We start from the raw sequence: 6,985 nt of genomic DNA on the forward strand, positions 1-6,985 counted from the left end.
CAGTACTTTATTGGAGGCATGCCAGCAGGCTATGGGGGGCAGATAAGAAAGTAATGCCCCTTATGGGCCTCAGCTTCCCCATACAAAGTGAAGGGGCAGAGCTTGGTGAGCTTCCAGGTCTCCTCCATGCTAAGATTCTCCCTTCCAGGGGTCTCTAGAAGTCTGAATCAATAGAGGAAAAGGCTTACTAGGTGCAAATTGCAGGCTACACAGGTTTTTCTCTATTTCCCAACAGTGCTGCCCTTTACTTCTTTTAAATCCTGAGGAGGCCTGGAAGTCTCCTACCTTCCCCTGGCTTCCCCTCCTTTCTCTCCTCCCCCTTTCAGGTTGCACAGCCCCAGCCTAGTTCTTGTCATATTTCCTACTGGATCGGGTGTTTAATTAAAATCATAATTAAAATTGATCTCCTCATTAGCATGCACCTGCTCTGCCTCTCACATCCTTGCCGTTCCATTATCCACTGAAGATGTCAGGACTGATAGGCGAGAGTCAGACCCCAGGCCAGCCTGGCCGGATGGGACTAGCTGGTGACAACATCTGGACAGGAAGGACTTCGGTGGAGAAACTTCATTCCCAGCCAAATAACGAATGATTAGCACCAGGAGGACTGTCTGGGGAGAGACTGGGCTGTTTGACGGCCTGCGGACAGCTGGCTAAATCTAGTGGTCCTACCGGAAGCACAGGTCTTGTTTCCTCCTCCTCATCCCAAACGCTGTGTGCGTGAACTCTAATTCTCTCTTTCTCTTTGTCTCTCTCTCTCTCTGTGTATCTCCCTATCTCTATCTCTCTGTCTGTCTCTGTCTCTGTCTCTCTCTCTTCCGGTGATCTGTGACAAGCTAACCAACTCTTGCCAAGAAGTGTCTAGGGATGACAGAAGAGAGACTCCCTAATTTCCTTGAGGGGACATTGGATTGTGCCCTTACAGAGCCTTCTGCAAGGCTCAGTTTGACTTTAATGATTGCCCTCCAGGGAGCACCGGTAAGAAAAGCCATAAGACTGTAACTGGCTGGGCCCTTCTTCCCAGCATTAGGACGTGTGCACATGTACAAAGAAGTGTGGTGGGGGGCTGGGTGTGCAGAGCAGGAGAAATGAGTCCTGATCACTGCTTACCTCTCCCTTGGCCCATTTCACCCATGGAAATGGGAGGGGGCCCAGGAGGTGAAAAGCAAGCAAGACATCATTAGTGGGCCTTTCAGAGTGTAAGAATGTAAATTCCACAAGGTTTGAGGATAGATGGATTAATGGGTAGATAGATAGACACATAGATTGATAGATACCTGCAGATAGACATAGATATACACCTTCAGTTGTGGTAAAAAACACAGCATAAAATTTACCATCTTAACCATCTATAACTATATGGATCAGTAATGTTAAATATGCTCATGGTGTTGTGCATCCAACCTCCAGAACTTTTTCATTTTGCAAAACTGAAACTAAATCTTTACCCATTAAACTCCCCAATTCTCTCCCACCCTCCAAGGTAACCATTGTTTCTATTAATTTAACTACTCTAAGTATCTTATATAAGTGGAATCATACAGTATTTGCCTTTTGCTGTGACTGACTTATATTACTGAGCATAATGTCTTTAAGGTTCATCCACCTTGTAGGATGTACTAGAATTTCCTTTTTAAAGACTACATAATATGCCATGGCATATATACACCATGTTTTCTTCAACCACTGATTTGCTGGTGGGCCTTGGGTTGTGTCTATACTTTGTCTATTGTGAATAGTGGGGCAATGAACATAGATATACAATATTTTCTCAAGATCTTGTTTTTAATTCTTTTGTATATCCACCCAGAAGTGCAAATGGTGAATTTGATTAATTTGATTTTTAATTTTTTGAGCCACTGCTCCACTGCTCTCTGTAGCAAGTGCACAGATGTTCATTTCTGCTATCAGGGCACAAAAGTTCCAATTTTTCAATGTCTCTATATTCTCACCCACACTTGTTATTGTTATTCTTTTCCTCTCCCTTCAGAATGACCATCCTCCGGGGCGTTAGATTTGACATGTCATTGTGATTTTGATCTATCTATCTATCTATCTATCTATCTATCTATCTATCTATCTATCTATGTATCTATCTATCTATGTATCTATCTATCTATCTATCTATCTATCTATCTATCTATCTACCCATTAATCCATCTATCCTCAAACCTTGTGGAATTTACATTCTTACACTCTGAAAGGCCCACTAATGATGTCTTGCTTGCTTTTCACCTCCTGGGCCCCCTCCCATTTCCATGGGTGAAATGGGCCAAGGGAGAGGTAAGCAGTGATCAGGACTCATTTCTCCTGCTCTGCACACAGATGATTAGTAATATTAAGAGTCTTTTTCACTTGTTTCATCTTTTTTTTTGAAAATTCTCTGCAAGTTTTTTGTTACTGATCTAAGTCAAATTGATATTTGGACAGAAGCAGGTTGGCCAGTGACGACATCCTTAGCAAAGGGAATGTAAGTGTTGACTTTAGAACTTCATTCATATCCCACAGCTCTGTTAGTTACTGGCTATATGGCCCTGGGAAAATTACTTCTCTAATACTCAGTTTTCAAATATTAAAAATGGAAATCCAAATGTTTACCTAACGAGCTATTTTGGAGGAAGAGATGAGGTAATAGGTCCTATAACTTATCAATGTCTTGCTTGCTTATTCTCCTAGTAGCTCTAAACACTCGGTTATAATACCTTACAAATGGTAAGAACATTGGGACTTACTTTGTCCCTTATGTTAAGCAAAGGTAGCTACTGAGCACATACTTTATGTAAAATACTGTACCCAGGAGGGAGGAGATTCAACAACGTGTAAGGCATAGGCCTTACACTTGGGCAAAGCTGCGGTGATCCAGGCCAGAACAAGGAAGGGGACACCTGTAGCTGGAGCCACCTGAGCTGGCTTATCAAGATGGGCCAAGAAAGGGAGTAATTTGGAGTGGCAAGGGCAATCCTTGACTGCCCAGCCCCTGGGTTGGGGTTTTCCACCCAGTGGGGTTGACCAAGAAGTTTTCAACAGGGTAATGCAAGGTGAGAACGGGTGAGAACTACCTCAGCTGCCCAAGGATACAAGGACATTGTCCAAGGAAGCAAAACCCCTTCACTAAGACAAACTTCTTCCCCAGCTACTTAAATTCCTCCTGCTGGAAATAAAGTTTGTTTTCTCTTCTGTAGTCTTTGGGGAAGGAGAGAAATGCTAATTACCCTCCTCCATCACCCCTCATTGATTTTGGGCTGGGGAACTCTGTCATAGGCTGGACTTTCTTCCTGGTCTGCTGTGTCTCCCTCTGGAAGTGCTAACAGGGGCTGAACTAGAGTCCAATAAGCACCAGGGCAGCTGTAGCTCACAGTGCATCTCCAGATTTCCTCCTCCCTCCCCTGCCCCTCCCCCTGCCCCCCACCACCCCTCTACCTCTCCAGTGTCAGTCTTTGGGGGCTCAGGGCAGAGGTCACCCTCCTGGGGGAGATGATTCCCCAATCTTATCCAGGTGGGCTCACCTCTGCTCCTCCCTGGAGCAGCCAGCAGGCAGTCTTGGAGCCCTGGGAAGCCAGGTCAAGTGCAGATGATGTAGGAGCAAGAGCTAGGGGGAGGCCAGGTATCTACCAGGGAAGTGATTAGCTCCACAGTGCCACTAATAATAATCTGCGAGGCTAATAAATATCAGAGAAGAGGAGGCAAAGGCAAGCCTGGGCACTGGCTGTCTCTGTCCTCGTTAAGGTGAGAGGAGGGAGACCTTGCTAATTGCTGACTTATCATGATCACCTCTAGCTCTCAGCCAGAAAACAATGGGAAGCAAAGCCCAGGATCAGTTAGGAGACTTGGAGGGGCTGAGGGATGGTGGAGTAGGGCTTGTTTCCCTCTGGGCCTTGGAGACTTAACTTGTGAGACAACCCTAGAATTCAAAAACTCAATTCATCCAAGGATCAGTATTGACTGACTGTACTACGTTCCACAATACATTCAAAGTGGTCCTGAATTTCATTTTTTGAAAGATATGAGATGGGCCATCCAAGATCACTCTCTAGTGGTCCCATCCCAGGACCCTCCCCCAAACAAACATACAGGCACATACGCAAGCTCATACACACTCAGCTCTGAACCTCCCAGGTTAGATGTTCTGTAAATACCCATTGCATGGAACTAAAATGGAAATTGGGCCTGGAGAGAGGAGACGTGGTGGTGCTCAGTCTGGCTTTCCTAATTGCTTGGTCCTGGAGCTGCTTGGGAAGGTGCAGCCCCAGAGGTGAGATTGGAAGGACTGTCTCAGCCACCATGGTAGGCAGCAGCAAAGGCAAAATCAGGGGGAGGCTGGGAAAGCTTGGATAGGACACTAAACCCAGCCTTACAACAATTAATTGCTCATCACTAGGAAGATGACTGGAGCAAGAGCCCTGTTTAACATCACAGGGAACACATCCAGACTGAGCCCCAGGCACAGTGACCCACTGGACTGAGTAAGGAGGCGATGTGTGGGCATGTGGGTTATTGAATGACCATACAGGAAACATTGTTTGTGCTGCTGGGATTGAACCCAAGGTCTGTGTGTGCTAGGCAAGCACTCTACTGCTTTGCTCTAACCCTGCCACAAGTCCTCAGTCAAACCTTAAACATGTAGGCTTGCTTCTGATATAGAGTGAGGGAATTTTTCTCCTGAGGATTATGATTTAAAAGACTTCTGGAAATTAGCTTTTTGGAGGATGTTAGAAAGGAGTTTCAAATTTCCTCCCCAACAGGTATCAGTGCATCTTGTGCAGAGATCTCACTGTTAGCCATGCTTAATCTAACTGTCCCTTGTGTCTGGGCAGTGCTGGCTCCTTGGCGATGGATGGTACCCAGCCTCTGGCTTGCTTCCTCCTCTGCAGCTGCTTATAATTGCCCTTCATTTTCACCCTCCAGGCCCCATTCACCCTTCCTCCTGTATACCCCTTTGCAGCCTGCAAGGGCCTGTAACCCCATATAATATGCTTCCATATAATAATAATGAATAAATGAATTACCATTTATTACATTTCTAATATGAGGCAGAGCCCTGAGCTAAGCACTTTATAACATCAGTATTTCACGTGTTCTTTCCTCTACAGAGAGCACTGGGAGTGGGGAAGTCAGGTTCCAGGGTGTGCCCGTCCTTTTTTCTGCTTGTCACAGGTTTCAGGGTGCCCAGCATGGACCCATTATCCCCTGCGACCCCCGATCCTGTCCTTGTCTCTAGCTCAAGATGCTTTCTTCATCTCTGTGGAAAATACTCCACCTTTGTTGATACCTAAACACGATTAGTGCTTGTTTGTGGTTTTGTGTTTCTTTTTTTTTTCTTTTTGTAGTTTCATTATGAAACTAATGAAAAGAGACGTTGAAAGAAGTGATTTTAATATCTTATTTGCTTCTCCTTGTTGGAAAAAAAAGAACAGACAGCCTCAGAAGTCATTTTCAAGGCTGTCAGGGCAGGAGACTCTGTGTTCTTGCCTACAATTGGCTCCCAAAGTGAGATGCCAGAAGTTTCTCTGCAGAGTCCCATCAACAGGAAGTGCCTGTTGCAAGGTGCCATGGTCTCCCCCGGGGCCCTATGGTCCTCTGCTTTTCAGATGCTTTCCCAGCCTTCTGTCCTGCTAACCTAGCTCTGAGCTCATCAGTCACCACGGGCTGCGAGCTGGTAAGGTTGAGAGAGGCCTCTAGCACCGGTCAGAGCCAGGCCACCTGCCCACAGCACCCTTTTTCGCTGTGTCGGTTGGCTTTGGTGGAGATGTCTTGAAAACTGTTGCTACTGTCTATTGAGCTGTTAGGGCTTTTCTGAGTGCCTTATTGCATTTATCCATTTGATCCTCACCACTACCAGCAGGGTATCACTTTCCTCTTACTGATGAGAAAATGGCGGCACTGCAAGATGAAGTAATGTCTCCAAGGTCAGTTTGTAAGTGCTGGAAACAAGTCATGGGCCACGGCAACCTTGAGTCCACAGTTGATACTCTTCATGTCTTCCTACTGGATACCAGGGACATTTAGAAGTGATTTTGTGTGGTTTTGTTGTATGGCAGGCTGGCCTAGGAAACTTTCTATTGTGAGTAAAACAGCCCCACATGCCAGGTTCCAAAGAGCTGACGTATTAATGAGCATCGCTGTGGCCTGCCTGCTCTTTTGTGTCCCTCTCAGCACATGAACAAAAGAAATGCTCCATGGGTGCTGGGTGGGCGGTGATTGATTGGATTTTACCCACAGGAAGCTCCACTGGCTCCCACAGCTGCCGAGGTTGGAGAAGGGAAGGAGGGGTAGAGGCGTGGTGGCCTCTGTGAATAGCTGACCCCATGGACAGATTGGTCCTGCAGTGTATGCCATGTCTAATCCTTTGGTGGATTTTGGGGGCAGAGGCTACAGATGCCTGTGAAGCTGGTGAAGCAGCTGTGTACTATTCCTCTTTTCTACCTGGTAGATCTTCCATTCCTCTCCTTTAGCCTGCAGCCCCTGTGGCCCCTGAGGGTTGGGGTTGGAAGGGCAGATCTGCAGGATAAGCTGAACTGGGCTTAGGGCCTGCTAGCCACTGTACTCCATATTCCAGGCCTGCCATGGGTCTGGGCCAGAAAGAGCGAACCAGAAGTGGAGGCTTCACTTCTGTGGCCAGCCTAGGAGGGAGGCCAGGGCATGTGGAGAGACACACAGGCTCATTCCAGCAGGTTTGCTGTCAGACTCAAAGACCCACACAATGCCATCACTCCAGGTACAGAGCTCACTAGAGTCCCATGGGGGCTGCGGTGGGGGCAGGGAGGTAACCCAGGAGAGGGGAGAGACGGGGAGGGAGAAAAGGGAGGAGAGGGAAGAAGATGCAATGTACAGAACCGAGAGCACTCAGGGAAATAAAGGGTCTATTTTTTCCATTTGTTCTCAGCAAACATTTGTCATTTAATTTCTTCCTAATTACACAATTACGTAATTATGTAGTATTAGTAAAATAAAGCCTAAAGACGTTTGAGTAAAGAATTACTTAAGT

Source organism: Chinchilla lanigera, unplaced genomic scaffold, assembly GCF_000276665.1.
Source record: "Chinchilla lanigera isolate Chin_1 unplaced genomic scaffold, ChiLan1.0 scaffold00011, whole genome shotgun sequence".
Taxonomy (NCBI): Eukaryota; Metazoa; Chordata; class Mammalia; order Rodentia; family Chinchillidae; genus Chinchilla; species Chinchilla lanigera.